The sequence below is a fragment of the Gymnoscopelus microlampas genome (genome assembly GCF_963454915.1).
Source record: "Gymnoscopelus microlampas genome assembly, chromosome: 4".
NCBI classification, from domain to species: domain Eukaryota; kingdom Metazoa; phylum Chordata; class Actinopteri; order Myctophiformes; family Myctophidae; genus Gymnoscopelus; species Gymnoscopelus microlampas.
In genome coordinates, this window is record NC_139941.1 from 28,817,930 (window position 1) to 28,841,142 (window position 23,213).

Genomic DNA, 23,213 nt, shown 5'->3' on the forward strand with positions numbered 1-23,213 from the left:
CTGAGACGCTCTGCTCCACTCCACTCTGAGATGCTCCGATCTGAGACGCTCTGCTCCGATCTGCTCTGAGACGCTCTGCTCCGCTCCGCTCTGAGACGCTCTGCTCCGCTCCGCTCTGAGACGCTCCGCTCTGAGACGCTCCGCTCTGAGACGCTCTGCTCCGCTCTGAGACGCTCTGCTCCGCTCCGTTCTGCTCTGAGACGCTCTGCTCTGAGACGCTCTGCTCTGAGACGCTCCGCTCTGAGACGCTCTGCTCCGCTCCGCTCTGAGACGCTCCGCTCTGAGACGCTCCGCTCTGAGACGCTCTGCTCCGATCTGAGACTGCTCTGCTCTGAGACGCTCTGCTCTGCTCTGAGACGCTCTGCTCCGCTCTGAGACGCTCTGCTCTGAGACGCTCTGAGACGCTCTGCTCTGCTCTGAGACGCTCTGCTCCGCTCTGAGACGCTCTGCTCTGAGACGCTCTGAGACGCTCTGCTCTGCTCTGAGACGCTCTGCTCTGAGACGCTCTGAGACGCTCTGAGACGCTCTGCTCCGCTCTGAGACGCTCTGCTCTGCTCTGAGACGCTCTGCTCCGCTTCGCTCTGAGATGCTCCGCTCCGCTCTGAGACTGCTTTGCTCTGAGACTGCTCTGCTCTGAGACACTCTGCTCCGCTCCGCTCTGAGACGCTCTGCTCTGCTCTGAGACGCTCTGCTCCGCTTCGCTCTGAGACGCTCCGCTCCGCTCTGAGACTGCTTTGCTCTGAGACTGCTCTGCTCTGAGACGCTCTGCTCCGCTCCGCTCTGAGACGCTCCGCTCTGCTCCGCTCCGCTCTGAGACGCTCCGCTCTGAGACGCTCCGCTCTGAGATGCTCCGCTCTGAGACTGCTCTGCTCTGAGACGCTCTGCTCTGAGACGCTCTGCTCCGCTCCGCTCTGAGACGCTCTGCTCTGAGACGCTCCGCTCTGAGACGCTCTCCTCCGCTCCGCTCTGAGACGCTCTGCTCTGAGACGCTCTGCTCCGCTCCGCTCTGAGACGCTCTGCTCCGCTCCGCTCTGAGACGCTCTGCTCCGCTCCGCTCTGAGACGCTCCGCTCTGAGACGCTCTGAGACGCTCTGAGACGCTCTGCTCCGCTCCGTTCTGCTCTGAGACGCTCTGCTCTGAGACGCTCTGCTCTGAGACGCTCCGCTCTGAGACGCTCTGCTCCGCTCCGCTCTGAGACGCTCCGCTCTGAGACGCTCCGCTCCGCTCTGAGACGCTCTGCTCTGAGACGCTCTGCTCCGATCTGAGACTGCTCTGCTCTGAGACGCTCTGCTCTGCTCCGATCTGAGACTGCTCTGCTCTGAGACGCTCTGCTCCGCTCCGCTCTGAGACGCTCTGCTCCGCTCTGAGACGCTCTGCTCTGCTCTGAGACGCTCTGCTCCGCTCCGCTCTGAGACGCTCCGCTCCGCTCCGCTCCGCTCCGCTCTGAGACTGCTCTGCTCTGAGACTGCTCTGCTCCGCTCCGCTCTGAGATGCTCCGCAGTTCTCTCCGCTCTGAGACTGCTCTGCTCTGAGACGCTCTGCTCCGTTCCGCTCTGAGACGCTCCGCTCTGAGACGCTCCGCTCTGAGACGCTCTGCTCTGAGACGCTCTGCTCCGCTCCGCTCTGAGACGCTCCGCTCTGCTCTGAGACGCTCTGCTCCGCTCCACTCTGAGACGCTCCGCTCTGCTCTGAGACACTCTGCTCTGAGACGCTCTGCTCCGCTCTGCTCTGAGACGCTCTGCTCTGAGACGCTCTGCTCCGCTCCGCTCTGAGACGCTCCGCTCTGAGACGCTCTGCTCCGCTCCGCTCTGAGACGCTCTGCTCCGCTCCGCTCTGAGATGCTCCGCTCTGAGACGCTCTGCTCCGCTCCGCTCTGAGACGCTCTGCTCCGCTCTGCTCTGAGACGCTCTGAGACGCTCTGCTCCGCTCCGCTCTGAGACGCTCTGCTCCGCTCCGCTCTGAGACGCTCTGCTCCGCTCCGTTCTGAGACGCTCTGCTCCGCTCTGCTCTGAGACGCTCTGCTCCGCTCCGCTCTGAGACGCTCTGCTCCGCTCCGCTCTGAGACGCTCTGCTCCGCTCCGCTCTGAGACGCTCTGCTCTGAGACGCTCTGCTCTGAGACGCTCCGCTCTGAGACGCTCTGCTCCGCTCCGCTCTGAGACGCTCCGCTCCGCTCTGAGATGATCCGCTCTGCTCTGAGACGCTCTGCTCCGCTCCGCTCTGAGACGCTCCGCTCTGCTCTGAGACGCTCTGCTCCGCTCCGCTCCGCTCCGCTCTGCTCCGCTCCGCTCTGAGACGCTCTGCTCTGAGACGCTCTGCTCTGCTCCGCTCTGAGACGCTCTGCTCCGCTCCGCTCTGAGATGCTCCGCTCCGAGACGCTCTGCTCCGCTCCGCTCTGAGACGCTCTGCTCCGCTCCGCTCTGAGACGCTCTGCTCCGCTCCGCTCTGAGACGCTCCGCTCTGAGACGCTCTGCTCTGAGACGCTCCGCTCTGCTCTGAGACGCTCTGCTCTGAGACGCTCCGCTCTGCTCCGCTCCGCTCTGAGACGCTCTGCTCTGAGACGCTCTGAGACGCTCTGCTCTGAGACGCTCTGCTCCGCTCTGAGACGCTCTGCTCTGAGACGCTCTGAGACGCTCTGCTCTGCTCTGAGACGCTCTGCTCTGAGACGCTCTGAGACGCTCTGCTCCGCTCTGAGACGCTCTGCTCCGCTCTGAGACGCTCTGCTCTGCTCTGAGACGCTCTGCTCCGCTCCGCTCCGAGATGCTCCGCTCTGCTCTGAGACGCTCTGCTCCGCTCCGCTCTGAGACGCTCTGCTCCGCTCCACTCTGAGATGCTCCGATCTGAGACGCTCTGCTCCGATCTGCTCTGAGACGCTCTGCTCCGCTCCGCTCTGAGACGCTCTGCTCCGCTCCGCTCTGAGACGCTCCGCTCTGAGACGCTCTGCTCCGCTCTGAGACGCTCTGCTCCGCTTCGCTCTGAGATGCTCCGCTCCGCTCTGAGACTGCTTTGCTCTGAGACTGCTCTGCTCTGAGACGCTCTGCTCCGCTCCGCTCTGAGACGCTCTGCTCTGCTCTGAGACGCTCTGCTCCGCTTCGCTCTGAGACGCTCCGCTCCGCTCTGAGACTGCTTTGCTCTGAGACTGCTCTGCTCTGAGACGCTCTGCTCCGCTCCGCTCTGAGACGCTCCGCTCTGCTCCGCTCCGCTCTGAGACGCTCTGAGACGCTCCGCTCTGAGACGCTCCGCTCTGAGATGCTCCGCTCTGAGACTGCTCTGCTCTGAGACGCTCTGCTCTGAGACGCTCTGCTCCGCTCCGCTCTGAGACGCTCTGCTCTGAGACGCTCCGCTCTGAGACGCTCTGCTCCGCTCCGCTCTGAGACGCTCTGCTCTGAGACGCTCTGCTCCGCTCCGCTCTGAGACGCTCTGCTCCGCTCCGCTCTGAGACGCTCTGCTCCGCTCCGCTCTGAGACGCTCCGCTCTGAGACGCTCTGAGACGCTCCGCTCTGAGACGCTCCGCTCTGAGACGCTCTGCTCCGCTCTGAGACGCTCTGCTCCACTCCGCTCTGAGCCGCTCTGAGACGCTCCGCTCTGCTCCGCTCCGCTCTGAGACGCTCTGCTCTGCTCCGCTCTGAGACGCTCTGCTCTGAGACGCTCCGCTCTGAGACTGCTCCGCTCTGAGACGCTCTGCTCTGAGACGCTCCGCTCTGAGACTGCTCCGCTCTGAGACGCTCTGCTCCGCTCCGCCCTGAGACGCTCTGCTCCGCTCTGAGACGCTCTGCTCTGCTCCGCTCTGAGACGCTCTGCTCTGAGACGCTCTGCTCCGCTCCGCTCTGAGACGCTCCGCTCCGCTCTGAGACGCTCTGCTCTGAGACGCTCTGCTCCGCTCCGCTCTGAGACGCTCTGCTCCGCTCTGAGACGCTCTGCTCTAAGACGCTCTGCTCTGAGACTGCTCTGCTCTGAGACGCTCTGCTCTGAGACGCTCCGATCTGAGACTGCTCTGCTCTGAGACGCTCTGCTCTGCTCCGATCTGAGACTGCTCTGCTCTGCTCCACTCTGCTCCGCTCCGCTCTGCGACGCTCTGCTCCGCTCTGAGACGCTCTGCTCTGCTCTGAGACGCTCTGCTCCGCTCCGCTCTGAGACGCTCCGCTACGCTCCGCTCCGCTCTGAGACTGCTCTGCTCTGAGACTGCTCTGCTCTGAGACGCACTGCTCCGCTCCGCTCTGAGACGCTCCGCTCCGCTCTGAGACGCTCTGCTCTGAGACGCTCTGAGACGCTCTGCTCTGAGACGCTCTGCTCCGCTCTGAGACGCTCTGCTCTGAGACGCTCTGAGACGCTCTGCTCTGCTCTGAGACGCTCTGCTCTGAGACGCTCTGAGACGCTCTGCTCCGCTCTGAGACGCTCTGCTCCGCTCTGCTCCGCTCTGAGACGCTCTGCTCTGCTCTGAGACGCTCTGCTCCGCTTCGCTCTGAGACGCTCCGCTCTGCTCCGCTCCGCTCTGAGACTGCTCTGCTCTGAGACTGCTCTGCTCTGAGACGCTCTGCTCCGCTCCGCTCTGAGACGCTCTGCTCTGAGACGCTCTGAGACGCTCCGCTCTGAGACGCTCCGCTCTGCTCTGAGACGCTCTGCTCCGCTCCGCTCTGAGACGCTCTGCTCTGAGACGCTCTGCTCTGAGACGCTCTGCTCCGCTCCGCTCTGAGACGCTCTGCTCTGAGCTCCGCTCTGAGACGCTCTGCTCTGAGACGCTCTGCTCTGCTCCGCTCTGAGACGCTCTGCTCTGAGACGCTCCGCTCTGAGACTGCTCCTCTCTGAGACGCTCTGCTCTGAGACGCTCCGCTCTGAGACTGCTCCGCTCTGAGACGCTCTGCTCCGCTCTGCTCCGCTCCGCTCTGAGACGCTCTGCTCCGCTCTGAGACGCTCTAATCTGCTCCGCTCTGAGACGCTCTGCTCTGAGACGCTCTGCTCCGCTCCGCTCTGAGACGCTCTGCTCTGAGACGCTCTGAGACGCTCCGCTCTGAGACGCTCCGCTCTGCTCTGAGACGCTCTGCTCCGCACCGCTCTGAAACGCTCTGCTCTGAGACGCTCTGCTCTGAGACGCTCCGCTCTGAGACGCTCTGCTCTGAGACGCTCCGCTCTGAGACGCTCTGCTCCGCTCCGCCTTGAGACGCTCTGCTCCGCTCCGCTCTGAGATGCTCCGCTCTGAGATGCTCCGCTCTGAGACGCTCTGCTCCGCTCCGCTCTGAGACGCTCTGCTCCGCTCCGCTCTGAGACGCTCTGAGACGCTCCGCTCTGAGACGCTCTGCTCTGAGACGCTCTGCTCTGAGACGCTCCGCTCTGAGACGCTCTGCTCCGCTCCGCTCTGAGACGCTCTGCTCCGCTCCGCTCTGAGACGCTCCGCTCTGCTCTGAGACGCTCTGCTCCGCTCCGCTCTGAGACGCTCCGCTCCGCTCTGAGATGCTCCGCTCTGCTCTGAGACGCTCTGCTCCGCTCCGCTCTGAGATGCTCCGCTCTGAGACGCTCTGCTCCGATCTGAGACGCTCTGCTCCGCTCCGCTCTGAGACGCTCTGCTCCGCTCTGCTCCGCTCCGCTCTGAGACGCTCTGCTCCGCTCTGAGACGCTCTGCTCCGCTCTGAGACGCTCTGCTCCGCTCTGAGACGCTCTGAGACGCTCCGCTCTGAGACGCTCCGCTCTGAGACGCTCTGCTCCGCTCTGAGACGCTCTGCTCCGCTCCGTTCTGCTCTGAGACGCTCTGCTCTGAGACGCTCTGCTCTGAGACGCTCCGCTCTGAGACGCTCCGCTCCGCTCTGAGACGCTCTGCTCCGCTCCGCTCTGAGACGCTCTGCTCCGCTCCGCTCTGAGACGCTCTGCTCCGCTCCGAGACGCTCCGCTCTGAGACGCTCTGCTCCGCTCTGAGACGCTCTGCTCCGCTCCGCTCTGAGACGCTCTGCTCTGCTCCGCTCTGAGACGCTCTGCTCTGAGACGCTCCGCTCTGCTCCGATCTGAGACTGCTCTGCTCTGAGACGCTCTGCTCTGCTCCGATCTGAGACTGCTCTGCTCTGAGACGCTCTGCTCCGCTCCGTTCTGAGACGCCCTGCTCCGCTCTGAGACGCTCTGCTCTGCTCTGAGATGCTCTGCTCTGAGACGCTCTGCTCCGCTCCGCTCTGAGACGCTCCGCTCTGCTCCGCTCCGCTCTGAGACGCTCCGCTCTGCTCCGCTCCGCTCTGAGACTGCTCTGCTCTGAGACTGCTCTGCTCTGAGACGCTCTGCTCCGCTCCGCTCTGAGACGCTCCGCTCCGCTCTGAGACGCTCTGCTCTGAGACGCTCTGAGACGCTCTGCTCTGCTCTGAGACGCTCTGCTCCGCTCTGAGACGCTCTGCTCTGAGACGCTCTGAGACGCTCTGCTCTGCTCTGAGACGTTCTGCTCCACTCTGAGACGCTCCGCTCTGAGACGCTCCGCTCTGCTCCGCTCTGAGACGCTCTGCTCTGCTCCGCTCTGAGACGCTCTGCTCTGAGACGCTCCGCTCTGAGACTGCTCCTCTCTGAGACGCTCTGCTCTGAGACGCTCCGCTCTGAGACTGCTCCGCTCTGAGACGCTCTGCTCCGCTCCGCCCTGAGACGCTCTGCTCCGCTCTGAGACGCTCTGCTCTGCTCCGCTCTGAGACGCTCTGCTCTGAGACGCTCTGCTCCGCTCCGCTCTGAGACGCTCCGCTCCGCTCTGAGACGCTCTGCTCTGAGACGCTCTGCTCCGCTCCGCTCTGAGACGCTCTGCTCCGCTCTGAGACGCTCTGCTCTAAGACGCTCTGCTCTGAGACTGCTCTGCTCTGAGACGCTCTGCTCTGAGACGCTCCGATCTGAGACTGCTCTGCTCTGAGACGCTCTGCTCTGCTCCGATCTGAGACTGCTCTGCTCTGCTCCGCTCTGCTCCGCTCCGCTCTGCTCCGCTCTGAGACGCTCTGAGACGCTCTGCTCTGCTCTGAGACGCTCTGCTCCGCTCCGCTCTGAGACGCTCCGCTACGCTCCGCTCCGCTCTGCTCCGCTCCGCTCTGAGACTGCTCTGCTCTGAGACTGCTCTGCTCTGAGACGTACTGCTCCGCTCCGCTCTGAGACGCTCCGCTCCGCTCTGAGACGCTCTGCTCTGAGACGCTCTGCTCCGCTCTGAGACGCTCTGCTCTGAGACGCTCTGAGACGCTCTGCTCTGCTCTGAGACGCTCTGCTCTGAGACGCTCTGAGACGCTCTGCTCCGCTCTGAGACGCTCTGCTCCGCTCTGAGACGCTCTGCTCTGCTCTGAGACGCTCTGCTCCGCTTCGCTCTGAGACGCTCCGCTCTGCTCCGCTCCGCTCTGAGACTGCTCTGCTCTGAGACTGCTCTGCTCTGAGACGCTCTGCTCCGCTCCGCTCTGAGACGCTCTGCTCTGAGACGCTCTGAGACGCTCCGCTCTGAGACGCTCCGCTCTGCTCTGAGACGCTCTGCTCCGCTCCGCTCTGAGACGCTCTGCTCTGAGACGCTCTGCTCTGAGACGCTCTGCTCCGCTCCGCTCTGAGACGCTCTGCTCTGAGCTCCGCTCTGAGACGCTCTGCTCTGAGACGCTCTGCTCTGCTCCGCTCTGAGACGCTCTGCTCTGAGACGCTCCGCTCTGAGACTGCTCCTCTCTGAGACGCTCTGCTCTGAGACGCTCCGCTCTGAGACTGCTCCGCTCTGAGACGCTCTGCTCCGCTCCGCTCTGAGACGCTCTGCTCCGCTCTGAGACGCTCTGCTCTGCTCCGCTCTGAGACGCTCTGCTCTGAGACGCTCTGCTCCGCTCCGCTCTGAGACGCTCCGCTCCGCTCTGAGACGCTCTGCTCTGAGACGCTCTGCTCCGCTCCGCTCTGAGACGCTCTGCTCCGCTCTGAGACGCTCTGCTCTGAGACGCTCTGCTCTGAGACTGCTCTGCTCTGAGACGCTCTGCTCTGAGACGCTCCGCTCTGCTCCGATCTGAGACTGCTCTGCCCTGAGACGCTCTGCTCTGCTCCGATCTGAGACTGCTCTGCTCTGCGACGCTCTGCTCCGCTCTGAGACGCTCTGAGACGCTCCGCTCTGAGACGCTCCGCTCTGAGACGCTCTGCTCCGCTCTGAGACGCTCTGCTCCGCTCCGTTCTGCTCTGAGACGCTCTGCTCTGAGACGCTCTGCTCTGAGACGCTCCGCTCTGAGACGCTCCGCTCCGCTCTGAGACGCTCTGCTCTGAGACGCTCTGCTCCGCTCCGCTCTGAGACGCTCTGCTCCGCTCCGCTCTGAGACGCTCTGCTCCGCTCCGAGACGCTCCGCTCTGAGACGCTCTGCTCCGCTCTGAGACGCTCTGCTCCGCTCCGCTCTGAGACGCTCTGCTCTGCTCCGCTCTGAGACGCTCTGCTCTGAGACGCTCCGCTCTGCTCCGATCTGAGACTGCTCTGCTCTGAGACGCTCTGCTCTGCTCCGATCTGAGACTGCTCTGCTCTGAGACGCTCTGCTCCGCTCCGTTCTGAGACGCCCTGCTCCGCTCTGAGACGCTCTGCTCTGCTCTGAGATGCTCTGCTCTGAGACGCTCTGCTCCGCTCCGCTCTGCTCCGCTCCGCTCTGCTCCGCTCCGCTCTGAGACTGCTCTGCTCTGAGACTGCTCTGCTCTGAGACGCTCTGCTCCGCTCCGCTCTGAGACGCTCCGCTCCGCTCTGAGACGCTCTGCTCTGAGACGCTCTGAGACGCTCTGCTCTGCTCTGAGACGCTCTGCTCCGCTCTGAGACGCTCTGCTCTGAGACGCTCTGAGACGCTCTGCTCTGCTCTGAGACGTTCTGCTCCACTCTGAGACGCTCCGCTCTGAGACGCTCCGCTCTGCTCCGCTCTGAGACGCTCTGCTCTGCTCCGCTCTGAGACGCTCTGCTCTGAGACGCTCCGCTCTGAGACTGCTCCTCTCTGAGACGCTCTGCTCTGAGACGCTCCGCTCTGAGACTGCTCCGCTCTGAGACGCTCTGCTCCGCTCCGCCCTGAGACGCTCTGCTCCGCTCTGAGACGCTCTGCTCTGCTCCGCTCTGAGACGCTCTGCTCTGAGACGCTCTGCTCCGCTCCGCTCTGAGACGCTCCGCTCCGCTCTGAGACGCTCTGCTCTGAGACGCTCTGCTCCGCTCCGCTCTGAGACGCTCTGCTCCGCTCTGAGACGCTCTGCTCTAAGACGCTCTGCTCTGAGACTGCTCTGCTCTGAGACGCTCTGCTCTGAGACGCTCCGATCTGAGACTGCTCTGCTCTGAGACGCTCTGCTCTGCTCCGATCTGAGACTGCTCTGCTCTGCTCCGCTCTGCTCCGCTCCGCTCTGCTCCGCTCTGAGACGCTCTGAGACGCTCTGCTCTGCTCTGAGACGCTCTGCTCCGCTCCGCTCTGAGACGCTCCGCTACGCTCCGCTCCGCTCTGCTCCGCTCCGCTCTGAGACTGCTCTGCTCTGAGACTGCTCTGCTCTGAGACGTACTGCTCCGCTCCGCTCTGAGACGCTCCGCTCCGCTCTGAGACGCTCTGCTCTGAGACGCTCTGCTCCGCTCTGAGACGCTCTGCTCTGAGACGCTCTGAGACGCTCTGCTCTGCTCTGAGACGCTCTGCTCTGAGACGCTCTGAGACGCTCTGCTCCGCTCTGAGACGCTCTGCTCCGCTCTGAGACGCTCTGCTCTGCTCTGAGACGCTCTGCTCCGCTTCGCTCTGAGACGCTCCGCTCTGCTCCGCTCCGCTCTGAGACTGCTCTGCTCTGAGACTGCTCTGCTCTGAGACGCTCTGCTCCGCTCCGCTCTGAGACGCTCTGCTCTGAGACGCTCTGAGACGCTCCGCTCTGAGACGCTCCGCTCTGCTCTGAGACGCTCTGCTCCGCTCCGCTCTGAGACGCTCTGCTCTGAGACGCTCTGCTCTGAGACGCTCTGCTCCGCTCCGCTCTGAGACGCTCTGCTCTGAGCTCCGCTCTGAGACGCTCTGCTCTGAGACGCTCTGCTCTGCTCCGCTCTGAGACGCTCTGCTCTGAGACGCTCCGCTCTGAGACTGCTCCTCTCTGAGACGCTCTGCTCTGAGACGCTCCGCTCTGAGACTGCTCCGCTCTGAGACGCTCTGCTCCGCTCCGCTCTGAGACGCTCTGCTCCGCTCTGAGACGCTCTGCTCTGCTCCGCTCTGAGACGCTCTGCTCTGAGACGCTCTGCTCCGCTCCGCTCTGAGACGCTCCGCTCCGCTCTGAGACGCTCTGCTCTGAGACGCTCTGCTCCGCTCCGCTCTGAGACGCTCTGCTCCGCTCTGAGACGCTCTGCTCTGAGACGCTCTGCTCTGAGACTGCTCTGCTCTGAGACGCTCTGCTCTGAGACGCTCCGCTCTGCTCCGATCTGAGACTGCTCTGCCCTGAGACGCTCTGCTCTGCTCCGATCTGAGACTGCTCTGCTCTGAGACGCTCTGCTCCGCTCCGCTCTGCGACGCTCTGCGACGCTCTGCTCCGCTCTGAGACGCTCTGCTCTGCTCTGAGACGCTCTGCTCTGAGACGCTCCGATCTGAGACTGCTCTGCTCTGAGACGCTCTGCTCTGCTCCGATCTGAGACTGCTCTGCTCTGCTCCGCTCTGCTCCGCTCCGCTCTGCTCCGCTCTGAGACGCTCTGCTCTGCTCTGAGACGCTCTGCTCCTCTCCGCTCTGAGACGCTCCGCTACGCTCCGCTCCGCTCCGCTCCGCTCTGAGACTGCTCTGCTCTGAGACTGCTCTGCTCTGACACGTACTGCTCCGCTCCTTTCTGAGACGCTCCGCTCCGCTCTGAGACGCTCTGCTCTGAGACGCTCTGCTCCGCTCTGAGACGCTCTGCTCTGAGACGCTCTGAGACGCTCTGCTCTGCTCTGAGACGCTCTGCTCTGAGACGCTCTGAGACGCTCTGCTCCGCTCTGAGACGCTCTGCTCCGCTCTGAGACGCTCTGCTCTGCTCTGAGACGCTCTGCTCCGCTTCGCTCTGAGACGCTCCGCTCTGAGACTGCTCTGCTCTGAGACTGCTCTGCTCTGAGACGCTCTGCTCCGCTCCGCTCTGAGACGCTCTGCTCTGAGACGCTCTGAGACGCTCCGCTCTGCTCTGAGACGCTCTGCTCCGCTCCGCTCTGAGACGCTCTGCTCTGAGACGCTCTGCTCTGAGACGCTCTGCTCCGCTCCGCTCTGAGACGCTCTGCTCTGAGCTCCGCTCTGAGACGCTCTGCTCTGAGACGCTCTGCTCTGCTCCGCTCTGAGACGCTCTGCTCTGAGACGCTCCGCTCTGAGACTGCTCCTCTCTGAGACGCTCTGCTCTGAGACGCTCCGCTCTGAGACTGCTCCGCTCTGAGACGCTCTGCTCCGCTCCGCTCTGAGACGCTCTGCTCCGCTCTGAGACGCTCTGCTCTGCTCCGCTCTGAGACGCTCTGCTCTGAGACGCTCTGCTCCGCTCCGCTCTGAGACGCTCCGCTCCGCTCTGAGACGCTCTGCTCTGAGACGCTCTGCTCCGCTCCGCTCTGAGACGCTCTGCTCCGCTCTGAGACGCTCTGCTCTGAGACGCTCTGCTCTGAGACTGCTCTGCTCTGAGACGCTCTGCTCTGAGACGCTCCGCTCTGCTCCGATCTGAGACTGCTCTGCCCTGAGACGCTCTGCTCTGCTCCGATCTGAGACTGCTCTGCTCTGAGACGCTCTGCTCCGCTCCGCTCTGCGACGCTCTGCGACGCTCTGCGACGCTCTGAGACGCTCTGCTCTGCTCTGAGACGCTCTGCTCCGCTCCGCTCTGAGACGCTACGCTACGCTCCGCTCCGCTCCGCTCCGCTCTGAGACTGCTCTGCTCTGAGACTGCTCTGCTCTGAGACGCACTGCTCCGCTCCGCTCTGAGACGCTCCGCTCTGCTCCGCTCCGCTCTGAGACGCTCTGCTCTGAGACGCTCTGAGACGCTCTGCTCTGAGACGCTCTGCTCCGCTCTGAGACGCTCTGTTCTGAGACGCTCTGAGACGCTCTGCTCTGCTCTGAGACGCTCTGCTCTGAGACGCTCTGAGACGCTCTGCTCCGCTCTGAGACGCTCTGCTCCGCTCTGAGACGCTCTGCTCTGCTCTGAGACGCTCTGCTCCGCTTCGCTCTGAGACGCTCTGCTCCGCTCCGCTCTGAGACTGCTCTGCTCTGAGACTGCTCTGCTCTGAGACGCTCTGCTCCGCTCCGCTCTGAGACGCTCTGCTCTGAGACGCTCTGAGACGCTCCGCTCTGAGACGCTCCGCTCTGCTCTGAGACGCTCTGCTCCGCTCCGCTCTGAGACGCTCTGCTCTGAGACGCTCTGCTCTGAGACGCTCTGCTCCGCTCCGCTCTGAGACGCTCTGCTCTGAGACGCTCCGCTCTGAGACGCTCCGCTCTGCTCCGCTCCGCTCTGAGACGCTCTGCTCCGCTCCGCTCTGAGATGCTCCGCTCCGCTCTGAGACGCTCTGCTCCCCTCCGCTCTGAGACGCTCTGCTCTGAGACGCTCTGCTCTGAGACACTCCGCTCTGAGACGCTCTAATCCGCTCCGCTCTGAGAGGCTCTGCTCCGCTCCGCTCTGAGACGCTCCGCTCTGAGACGCTCCGCTCTGAGACGCTCTGCTCTGAGACGCTCCGCTCTGAGACGCTACGCTACGCTCCGCTCCGCTCTGCTCCGCTCCGCTCTGAGACTGCTCTGCTCTGAGACTGCTCTGCTCTGAGACGCACTGCTCCGCTCCGCTCTGAGACGCTCCGCTCTGCTCCGCTCTGAGACGCTCTGCTCTGAGACGCTCTGCTCCGCTCTGAGACGCTCTGCTCTGAGACGCTCTGAGACGCTCTGCTCTGCTCTGAGACGCTCTGCTCTGAGACGCTCTGAGACGCTCTGCTCCGCTCTGAGACGCTCTGCTCCGCTCTGAGACGCTCTGCTCTGCTCTGAGACGCTCTGCTCCGCTTCGCTCTGAGACGCTCTGCTCCGCTCCGCTCTGAGACTGCTCTGCTCTGAGACTGCTCTGCTCTGAGACGCTCTGCTCCGCTCCGCTCTGAGACGCTCTGCTCTGAGACGCTCTGAGACGCTCCGCTCTGAGACGCTCCGCTCTGCTCCGCTCCGCTCTGAGACGCTCTGCTCTGAGACGCTCTGCTCTGAGACGCTCTGAGACGCTCTGCTCTGAGACGCTCCGCTCTGAGACGCTCCGCTCTGCTCCGCTCCGAGACGCTCTGCTCCTCTCCGCTCCGCTCTGAGATGCTCCGCTCCGCTCTGAGACGCTCTGCTCCGCTCCGCTCTGAGACGCTCTGCTCTGAGACGCTCTGCTCTGAGACACTCCGCTCTGAGACGCTCTGCTCCGCTCCGCTCTGAGAGGCTCTGCTCCGCTCCACTCTGAGACGCTCCGCTCTGAGACGCTCTGCTCTGAGACGCTCCGCTCTGAGACGCTCTGCTCCGCTCCGCTCTGAGACGCTCTGCTCCGCTCCGCTCTGAGACGCTCTGCTCCGCTCCGCTCTGAGACGCTCTGCTCCGCTCCGCTCTGAGACGCTCTGCTCCGCTCCGCTCTGAGACGCTCTGCTCCGCTCTGAGACGCTCTGCTCCGCTCTGAGACGCTCTGCTCCGCTCCGCTCTGAGACGCTCCGCTCTGAGACGCTCCGCTCTGAGACGCTCTGCTCCGCTCTGAGACGCTCTGCTCCGCTCCGTTCTGCTCTGAGACGCTCTGCTCTGAGACGCTCTGCTCTGAGACGCTCCGCTCTGAGACGCTCCGCTCCGCTCTGAGACGCTCTGCTCTGAGACGCTCTGCTCCGCTCCGCTCTGAGACGCTCTGCTCCGCTCCGCTCTGAGACGCTCCGCTCTGAGACGCTCTGCTCCGCTCTGAGACGCTCTGCTCCGCTCCGCTCTGAGACGCTCTGCTCTGCTCCGCTCTGAGACGCTCTGCTCTGAGACGCTCCGCTCTGCTCCGATCTGAGACTGCTCTGCTCTGAGACGCTCTGCTCTGCTCCGATCTGAGACTGCTCTGCTCTGAGACGCTCTGCTCCGCTCCGTTCTGAGACGCCCTGCTCCGCTCTGAGACGCTCTGCTCTGCTCTGAGATGCTCTGCTCTGAGACGCTCTGCTCCGCTCCGCTCTGAGACGCTCCGCTCTGCTCCGCTCCGCTCTGAGACTGCTCTGCTCTGAGACTGCTCTGCTCTGAGACGCTCTGCTCCGCTCCGCTCTGAGACGCTCCGCTCCGCTCTGAGACGCTCTGCTCTGAGACGCTCTGAGACGCTCTGCTCTGCTCTGAGACGCTCTGCTCCGCTCTGAGACGCTCTGCTCTGAGACGCTCTGAGACGCTCTGCTCTGCTCTGAGACGCTCTGCTCCGCTCTGAGACGCTCTGCTCTGAGACGCTCTGAGACGCTCTGCTCTGCTCTGAGACGCTCTGCTCTGAGACGCTCTGAGACGCTCTGAGACGCTCTGCTCCGCTCTGAGACGCTCTGCTCTGCTCTGAGACGCTCTGCTCCGCTTCGCTCTGAGACGCTCCGCTCCGCTCTGAGACTGCTTTGCTCTGAGACTGCTCTGCTCTGAGACGCTCTGCTCTGCTCCGCTCTGAGACGCTCTGCTCTGCTCTGAGACGCTCTGCTCCGCTTCGCTCTGAGACGCTCCGCTCCGCTCTGAGACTGCTTTGCTCTGAGACTGCTCTGCTCTGAGACGCTCTGCTCCGCTCCGCTCTGAGACGCTCCGCTCTGCTCCGCTCCGCTCTGAGACGCTCTGAGACGCTCCGCTCTGAGACGCTCCGCTCTGAGACGCTCCGCTCTGAGATGCTCCGCTCTGAGACTGCTCTGCTCTGAGACGCTCTGCTCTGAGACGCTCTGCTCTGAGACTGCTCTGCTCTGAGACGCTCTGCTCCGCTCCGCTCTGAGACGCTCTGCTCTGCTCCGCTCCGCTCCGCTCCGAGACGCTCCGCTCTGAGACGCTCTGCTCTGAGACGCTCCGCTCTGAGACGCTCTGAGACGCTCTTTGACGCATCAAAGCATGCATGCTTTACGTGTGAAACATCTTGACCGGCAGAAATACATCTGCTTTGAGGGACCACTGTCTTTTACATAATTTCTGGAGTGTGGTGAGTGAAACATTGTTCCACAGCATGCCCTATGCCATTGATGGTGTACAAATGATTGGGGTCCATTTGGTTCCATTTTTACACTGTCTTAACATTGATTTTACAATATAAATTGGGGTCCCAGAGATAGACATGCCATTAAATGGGTGTCCTTGATATTAAAATGGTTGAGAATCACTGCTAGAGCCGTAAAAGTCTTCTTAGGGGGTCCCTGGCATATCTTTTCAAATGGGGGTCTGTGGGCTAATTGTCAATTTGGGGGGTCCTTGACATGAAAAATTGAGAACCACTGTCATATGCAACAACATGCTGGGTGTACAGTACAAGGAAGGCACAATCCATTTTATTTAGGATAGAGTGATTCAATGTCTTCAGTAGGGCTGTCAATCTTCCTCATATGATTGAATTTTCTGTGGCTATTTTAATCCATTTTTATGACACATTAATACAAATTAAATCAATTGCACAACAGATTTATCAATAAGCTTGTGCAATCTTGTTTTGTCTTCAGTTGCCAAGAAATTTGAAATTCCTAGTACCTCAGACTTAAAAGTCTATGATGACTTGAACACTGAAGTTGACGAGGAGGCGTTTCAGTTTTTTATAAAGAAATCAGACCTTGGTGTGTTGGAGATTTGTTCACCCCAAGACCCAAATCCTGAAGGTGAGTTCTGTTGCTTATCAACATGGAGCCTTATAGCCTCATCCATACAGTCCTGGCTAACCTAAAATGTCACACAGGTAAATTTTTGTACTTTGAAATGATCTTTGTTTCTATACGCCCAATGTAAGTAAAAGAGAGAAAGTGTCTGAGGAAGAACTTTGTTGGTGTGTGGATCCTTCCGTATCTAATGTGAGCTTTTTACATTACACTTGCCACACACATTCCTCTCTTGCTAATCACACTTATGTCAACATTATTGCGAGATTCAGTGAGCCCCTCTGCAAGCAATTCCATTCCAATTTCCTTAAATATACTTGGCCACCAAATGTAGTGGCCTGTAGGGCCAGACTGAGGAACTTGAAGGGGTCCTTGGGGGGGTTCCAGGGGGTCCCCAGCTTGATTGATTGCTAGGAACCAAATCGACCCTTAATGGGTCTTTAACTCAGAGTCTATAGCGGGAACCAAATGCACCCGTAGTGGTCCATTTGGTTCCATTTACACACTCAGACTGATGCCTTGCCATGTAGATTGGGCTCCCAGAGATGAGAATCGTATGAAATGGGGGTCCGCGACCTCATGCAAAACAAACTGGGGGTCCTCAAAATGATAAAGGTTGATAATCACTGCTCAAAAATCTATGTACACGTGTTTCTTAATGTTTTGTATCTGTCTCTCTTTCTCACCCATCCACCCCTGTCTCTCTGTCCAATGGTTCCTTGCTGTCTCTCTCATTCTTTCTCTCTCTCTGACTCCTCTCTCTACGCCACTCTCTCTATCAACCCTATCTCCCTGTGTGTATCTTTCTCTCCCACCTCTACCGGGTTCCTCTCATCACGCTGTCCCTCCAGGTACAGACGGCGCGGCCTCTAGCTACCATGTCAAACAGTTGGAGGAGCAGAACGGCAGGCTGAAGGAGGCCTTGGTCAGGTCAGTCAAAATGTGTACATCTGTTTAAAAACAACAGCAGTTGACCCAAATGGTTTCCAATCAGGAATGACTTGACAACAGCATGATAGTCATAATAACCATTATCCACAAAAGCAAGTGTTTTAAAAATAAACCACTTGACTTAAATGATATGTAGGTGTCCTCTGCTGCCTCGGACACACGCACATTGTACTTTTACAATAACAAGACATAGTCTGGTTATGGCTTTGCCTCCCTGTCAAATTGTAAGCAGAGTTGTACCGATACTTGTATCGGAAAAGCTGCCGATACTGCCTAAAATGCTGGCATCTGTATTGGCGAGGATGACATTCCGATACCACATAAATGACATGATATTTCATTCATATTTTGATTTCTTCAATTGATGTTGCACGACTGTTTTATACTTGTACTTGTACTATTTACCTGAGAGTGTACAAATTATATACTCTTGGAACCCCCTCAAGGAACTCAGATGGTCCCTGAACCCCACTTTGAGAACCACTGTCCTAGATTTGTTTAAATGAGATGCGCAAGTTATGGGGATCGGTAAGGGAAAAAATGGTATCGGTTACATCTCTAATTGTAAGTTGTTAACCCCCCTGTTATGTTCACAGGACGCGTGACCTGTCCTCGTCAGAGAAGCAGGAGCACGTGAAGCTGCAGAAGCAGACGGAGAAGAAGAACGTGGAGCTGGACACTGTGAGGAGCCAGAAGGAGAAACTCCAAGAGGACATGACACTAGCCGAGGCAACTATCGATGAGCTGAAAGAACAGGTACGGACAGTTAGAGCGAATCACTATCATTTTGAAGAGGGGGTACTGTCTTCCCCTGTATAGGATATGAACCACATGCTTAAAATGAAGATCATTTCATCTTTTTCTTTAAAAAGATGACTGCTAAATGCTCTTTATCATTAAGACCTGAGGCCGATTCTGCAAATGCCTTCTAAACCAGTAGTTTTTCCAAGATCTTTCAAAAATGTAAAAAAATGGCAGATAAAATCTAAAATGACACAGATCCTTTCCCGTTTTTAAGGGGTAACATGTTCTAGTTTACTATTTCACCATATCTAATCTACTTTAACAATACATTTTACACACTTTAATTATACAATGAACAATCAAACAGCTAAGTATGCAATACACATGAACTTAATTTTATTTAACCACTTAAGCCCTAAAATTCTCACTTACATGCCCAAAATTGTGTGTGTGTCACAGGTGGATGCTGCGCTGGGGTCAGAGGAGATGGTGGAGACCCTGACGGAGAGGAACCTGGACCTGGAGGAGAAAGTCCGGGAGCTGAGAGAGACGGTCACTGACCTGGTCAGTGCACCTGTGTTCTTCACCCCGACTTGCATGCAATCAGTGTTTCATAGCCCATTAAGACCTGAGGCCCATTTTACAAACGCCCTCTCAGTGGTTCTCAAACCTTTTCATGTCAAGGAATTGTACACAAATTGTTGTACAAGCTTGCAGCGTGGCACGAAGTGACACGTTGTGAGCTTGTAGATCTGCTATTTTCAAAAGATTTGTACCGGTATACATTTTGAAAACTTAAAATGGGACATTCTGCATAAGGAATACTTTTACTTCTGGTATTTTAAAGGAATAGTTTACCCCGAAAATAACTTTCCGTCGCATTCCTAAGCCAATAATTTGATGACCGGCAGCGGTTCCGTATGGAGACACAAAGGAGTTCTACTTCATTCCTTCTGACCGCCAGAGGCAGTGTTTTCAACACCTGGATATTCATCGCGCGCTCGCGCATAGGTCGAATATTAATACCAACAAAGTCACTCGTGACCTGTGTGCGCGCACGCCACCTATATAGGTGCGGTGGACACAGCGATCATCCTCTTTCATCTTTTCGCCTCCAAGAGGCGTAGGTCGATACAACTACAGCTGCGCGTGGAGTCTCGAAACCAAGAAGGTTGGGGCTACGGACTAGTTCGTCCTCCAGAGACTGCGTAGTCTGTTTTATACATCGGATAGAACCGAAAAGGAAGAGAAAAGAGGACAAAGGAAAAAAAGGGAAAACGAAGCATGTAGGAGCCTGCAGCGGTGAATGGAGCTAGCTTGCTAGCACTGAAGCTAACAACAGATAGCAGCGTGAGCTTCGCCCGCTCCACCGTTGTTGCTTGTCCCGACACGGATAACGTGGAGTAGCCGTACATTGGAGCGACGGTGAGTGCAGTTATTGAACTGTTTACAAAAAAAAAAAAGCGCTCTGCCGCTTTTAAGGGACCACGCCACCGCGGCGTGTGGCCCACCGCCATAGAGCCTCAGCATTGCGAGTGTTTCCCACTCCCTACTGCTCGTCGCTGGACCAAAGGGAATATAAAGTATTAGCGTTGAGTGTTTCCCATTCTGCCGCTTTACAGCCACTTTACAACATAGCGTCAGCATTGCGAGTGTTTCCCACTCCTTACTGCTCGTCGCTGGACCAACGGAATATAAAGTATTAGCGTTGAGTGTTTCCCATTCTGACGCTTTACAACCGCGTGCGGACCACCGCAACATAGCGTCAGCATTGCGAGTGTTTCCCACTCCTTACTGCTCGTCGCTGGACCAACGGAATATAAGGTATTAGCGTTGAGTGTTTTCCCATTCTGACGCTTTACAACCGCGTGCGGACCACCGCAACATAGCGTCGGCATTGTGAGGGTTTCCCATTCACTGCTGCTTGATGCTATGTCTATTGCAGCCTCGGACTCCCAGTTTACGTCCGGAACGGCACAGCATGAGGACGTGGAGGAAGCGGGCGGGTCCCCCACCCGCTCGGGGACAGGCTCTCAGGGATCTGAGGCAGAGCCTCATGGGCCTGGGACTGGGCTCTCTGCAGCTAGGGAGGCTGTTCAGCTGGCCTTATCACGACTTGGACTTGATGTCCCCCCTGGGGAAGCCCCCCCTCCTAATGCCTTCTTCGGGCACGCTCAGCAGCCCTCTTATAGAGTGCCAGTGTCTGAGGACTTCATCACCGAGCTTCAAATGTGTTGGTCGGATCCCAGGTCCAGGGCCAGTCTCAACCTGTCACGAGACTGCAGGGCCTTTGCGGCCATGGACAAAGCGGGAGAATATGGATTGGACCACGTGCCGGCTATGGACCCGGCCGTGGCGTCCTTAATAGTGTCGCCGGATGAGGCCCTCAGACCGGATGCTCGTTGCCCACGAGCACAATGCAGGGTAACTGATGACTACCTCACCAGGAGCTACGATATAGAAGCTCGGGCGGCACGTATCGGGAATTCTCTTTCTCACCTTATACTGGCACTAGGCCAGTCGCTCCGCACGGCGGAGGGTGATGCCCCGTCTCAGAGCCTGAGTAAGGCCTCACTCGCTGCCTTCGGCTATATGACTAGAGAACTTGGCAGACTGATGTCCACCCTGACTTTGGCCCGTCGCCAGGTGTGGCTCGCCCAGGCCCCGTTGACAGAGGGGTGCAGAAGGACACTCCGCACACTGCCCGTCATTCCGGGCCAGATGTTTGGGCCCGCAGCTCAAGAGGCCCTGGAGCGTAGTGTTCAGGCGAACAGGTCCAGACGGCAGTTTGCAGACTTACGCCCAGCACCGTCACCTCAGCCCAGGCGCACAGGCACTCCTTACCCAGCAACCAGGGGCCAGAGCTCCTCGGGAGCCAGACGTCCCTTTCCGAGGCAGGGCCAACCCCAACAAGGCCCCCAACAGCCTTCCTTCCGGCCGCCCACAGGCAGGGCTCCTAGGCGTGGGGCCCCTGCCAGCCGATCCTCTAAACCATTTCAGGACCGGTGGAGTCGGAGGTGACTCTCCCGACCCGGGCCTCAGCCGGTTCACCCCACAACATCTGAGCCGCTGGGAAGCCTTGACTTCAGACCCTTGGGTGGTATCAACGCTATCCGAGGGTTACAGAATTCAGTTCAGTCGTCGGCCCCCAAGTTTCACTGGGGTACGGATGACGGTGGTCGACGGCCCGCTGAGGTCTCAAGCCCTCAGTCGGGAGATTTCAGAGCTCCTAGAGAAGAGAGCAATAGAGAGTGTACCCGGTTCAGCTCAGCTAAGAGGGTTCTACTCCATTTATTTCCTTATTCCGAAGAAGGACGGCGGCCTCCGGCCCATCCTCGACCTCAGGCAGTTGAATCAGTACCTGAAGGTTTTTCGTTTCCGAATGCTACGCACTGTGGATGTTCTCCAGGCCGTATCAAAGGACGATTGGTTCACAAGCATCGATCTGAAAGATGCTTATTTTCATGTGCCAATATCACCACACCACAGACAGTTTCTCCGCTTTGCTTTCAAAGGGCGGGCTTATCAGTTCCGGGTGCTCCCATTCGGGCTCTCTCTCGCCCCCCGGATCTTCACCAGATGCGTAGCGGCAGCGCTTGCTCCGCTGCAAGCCAGAGGCATGCGGATCCTCCCGTATTTAGACGATTGGCTGGTATGTGCTTCGAACCAAGAGCAGGCACTCAGCGACACGTCCACCCTTCTGGCCCATGCCGCTCAGCTAGGGCTCACGGTGAATCTCGCCAAGAGCTCTCTGGCTCCCAGTCAAACCACTGTGTTCATCGGCATCACCCTCAACTCAGTTTCAATGCGGGCCTGCCCCTCCCCGCGGAGATTGGAGGATATTGTGGGCCTTGTTGCTCGTGTACGGGGGAGTACAAGGCTGACATACGGCCTGCTCCTTCGTCTACTGGGCACATTGATTGCGGCATCCGCAATTGTGCCCCTGGGACTCCTTTCGTTGCGCCCCCTGCAACTGTTGGTCAACGGCTTAGGCCTCGACCCCAAGAGGCACCAGAAGAGGCTGGTGAGGAACTCCAGCCAGTGCCGTGGGCTGCTAGAACCCTGGAGAAGGAGGGCGAGTCTGTGCCGGGGCGTCGCCATGGGCTCACTACCCTCTCGCCGGGAGATAGTGGTGACGGATGCATCTCTCTCAGGCTGGGGGGCTGTGTGGAAGCACAGGACAGTCAGAGGAACCTGGGCCGCTCAGCAGGGACTACATATAAATGCACTGGAGCTCCGCGCAGTGTACTTAGCCCTCAAACATTTCCTTCCAGCCTTGGAAGGGAAACATGTCCTTGTCCGATCAGACAATACGTCAACGGTCTACCATGTGAACCATCAGGGAGGTGTCAGGTCCAGGCTGTCTCTGCAGGAGGCTCAGAGACTTCTTCAGTGGGCTTTTCCTCGCCTTGCCAGTCTCAGGGCAGTACATCTGCCAGGTGTTCACAACCAGGCTGCAGATATGCTTTCTCGCCAGAGTCCTCCTCCAGGCGAGTGGAGGTTGGACCCCTCAGTGGTCCAGGAGATCTGGGAGAGGTACGGGAGAGCAGAAGTGGATCTGTTTGCTTCGAGCACATCAACACACTGTCGACTGTGGTTCTCCCTGTCGGATCCAACCAGTCCATTGGGGCAGGACGCATTAGCCTACCCATGGCCCCTAGACTGCCTCTTGTACGCATTCCCTCCAATCCCACTGCTCGGGCTGACACTTCACAGAATCGCCACATGCGGTCACACGGTGCTGCTGGTGGCTCCATACTGGCCGGGGAGGATATGGTTTCCCATGATCCGACGGCTTCTCAACGGAGCACCTTGGCCTCTCCCATCGAGGCCGGATCTCCTGTCGCAAGTAGGGGGCCGCATTTGGCATCCCCAGCCAGATCGGCTCCAGCTTCATGTTTGGTCCCTGAGAGGCCGGGTTCACTGCTGAACTCCTGCGATCAGGCGGTTGTCCATACATTGCTCAACGCTCGTGCACCCTCCACTAGAGCGCTGTACTCTAACAGGTGGAAATTGTTCCGTAGTTGGTGTGAGGGCCAACATGTGGATCCAGTCATGTCCTCGGTACCAATGCTGCTCCGCTATCTACAGACATTGTTGGATAAGGGGCTCTCAGCCTCTACAATGAGGGTGTATGTTGCCGCCATTTCGGCTCAGCATGGGCTGGTGGACGGTCGTACAGTGGGATCTCATCCCTTGGTGAGTCGCTATCTGAAGGGAGCTCTTAGATTGCACCCCCCGCATGTCACTCGGGTGCCCTCGTGGGACTTGCCTACGGTCCTGGAAGCCCTGTGTTCTCCGCCGTTCGAGCCGCTGGAGCGGGCCGATCTCAGGTGGCTGTCGGTTAAAACCGCCTTCCTCCTCGCCATTACATCTGCCAAGCGAGTGGGGGAACTCCAGGCCCTGTCTGTCGCCAGGGACTGTTTGAGGTGGACTTCGGATGGGTCTGAGGTTACTATGTGGCCCAACCCCTCCTTCCTTCCAAAGAGGCTTTCAGCTTTCCATGTCAACCAGCCTGTCAGATTGACGGCTTATGCCCCACAGCCAGGGGCAGAGGGATTGCATCCTGATGGTGGGTTGCTGTGCCCCATCAGGGCCCTGAGGCAGTATGTGGACGTGACTTCTGGGTTTCGGAAGTCGGACGCACTGTTTCTCTGTTATGGAGGGCACAGGAAAGGGTGTGCTCTGTCCAAACAACGACTCTCTCACTGGATTGTTGATGCCATTCTGCAGGCCTACGAACGCAAGGGTTTGCCTGTTCCTCCTGTGAGATGTCATTCGACCAGGAGCATGTCCACCTCCTGGGCTGCATTGAAGGGTGTCCC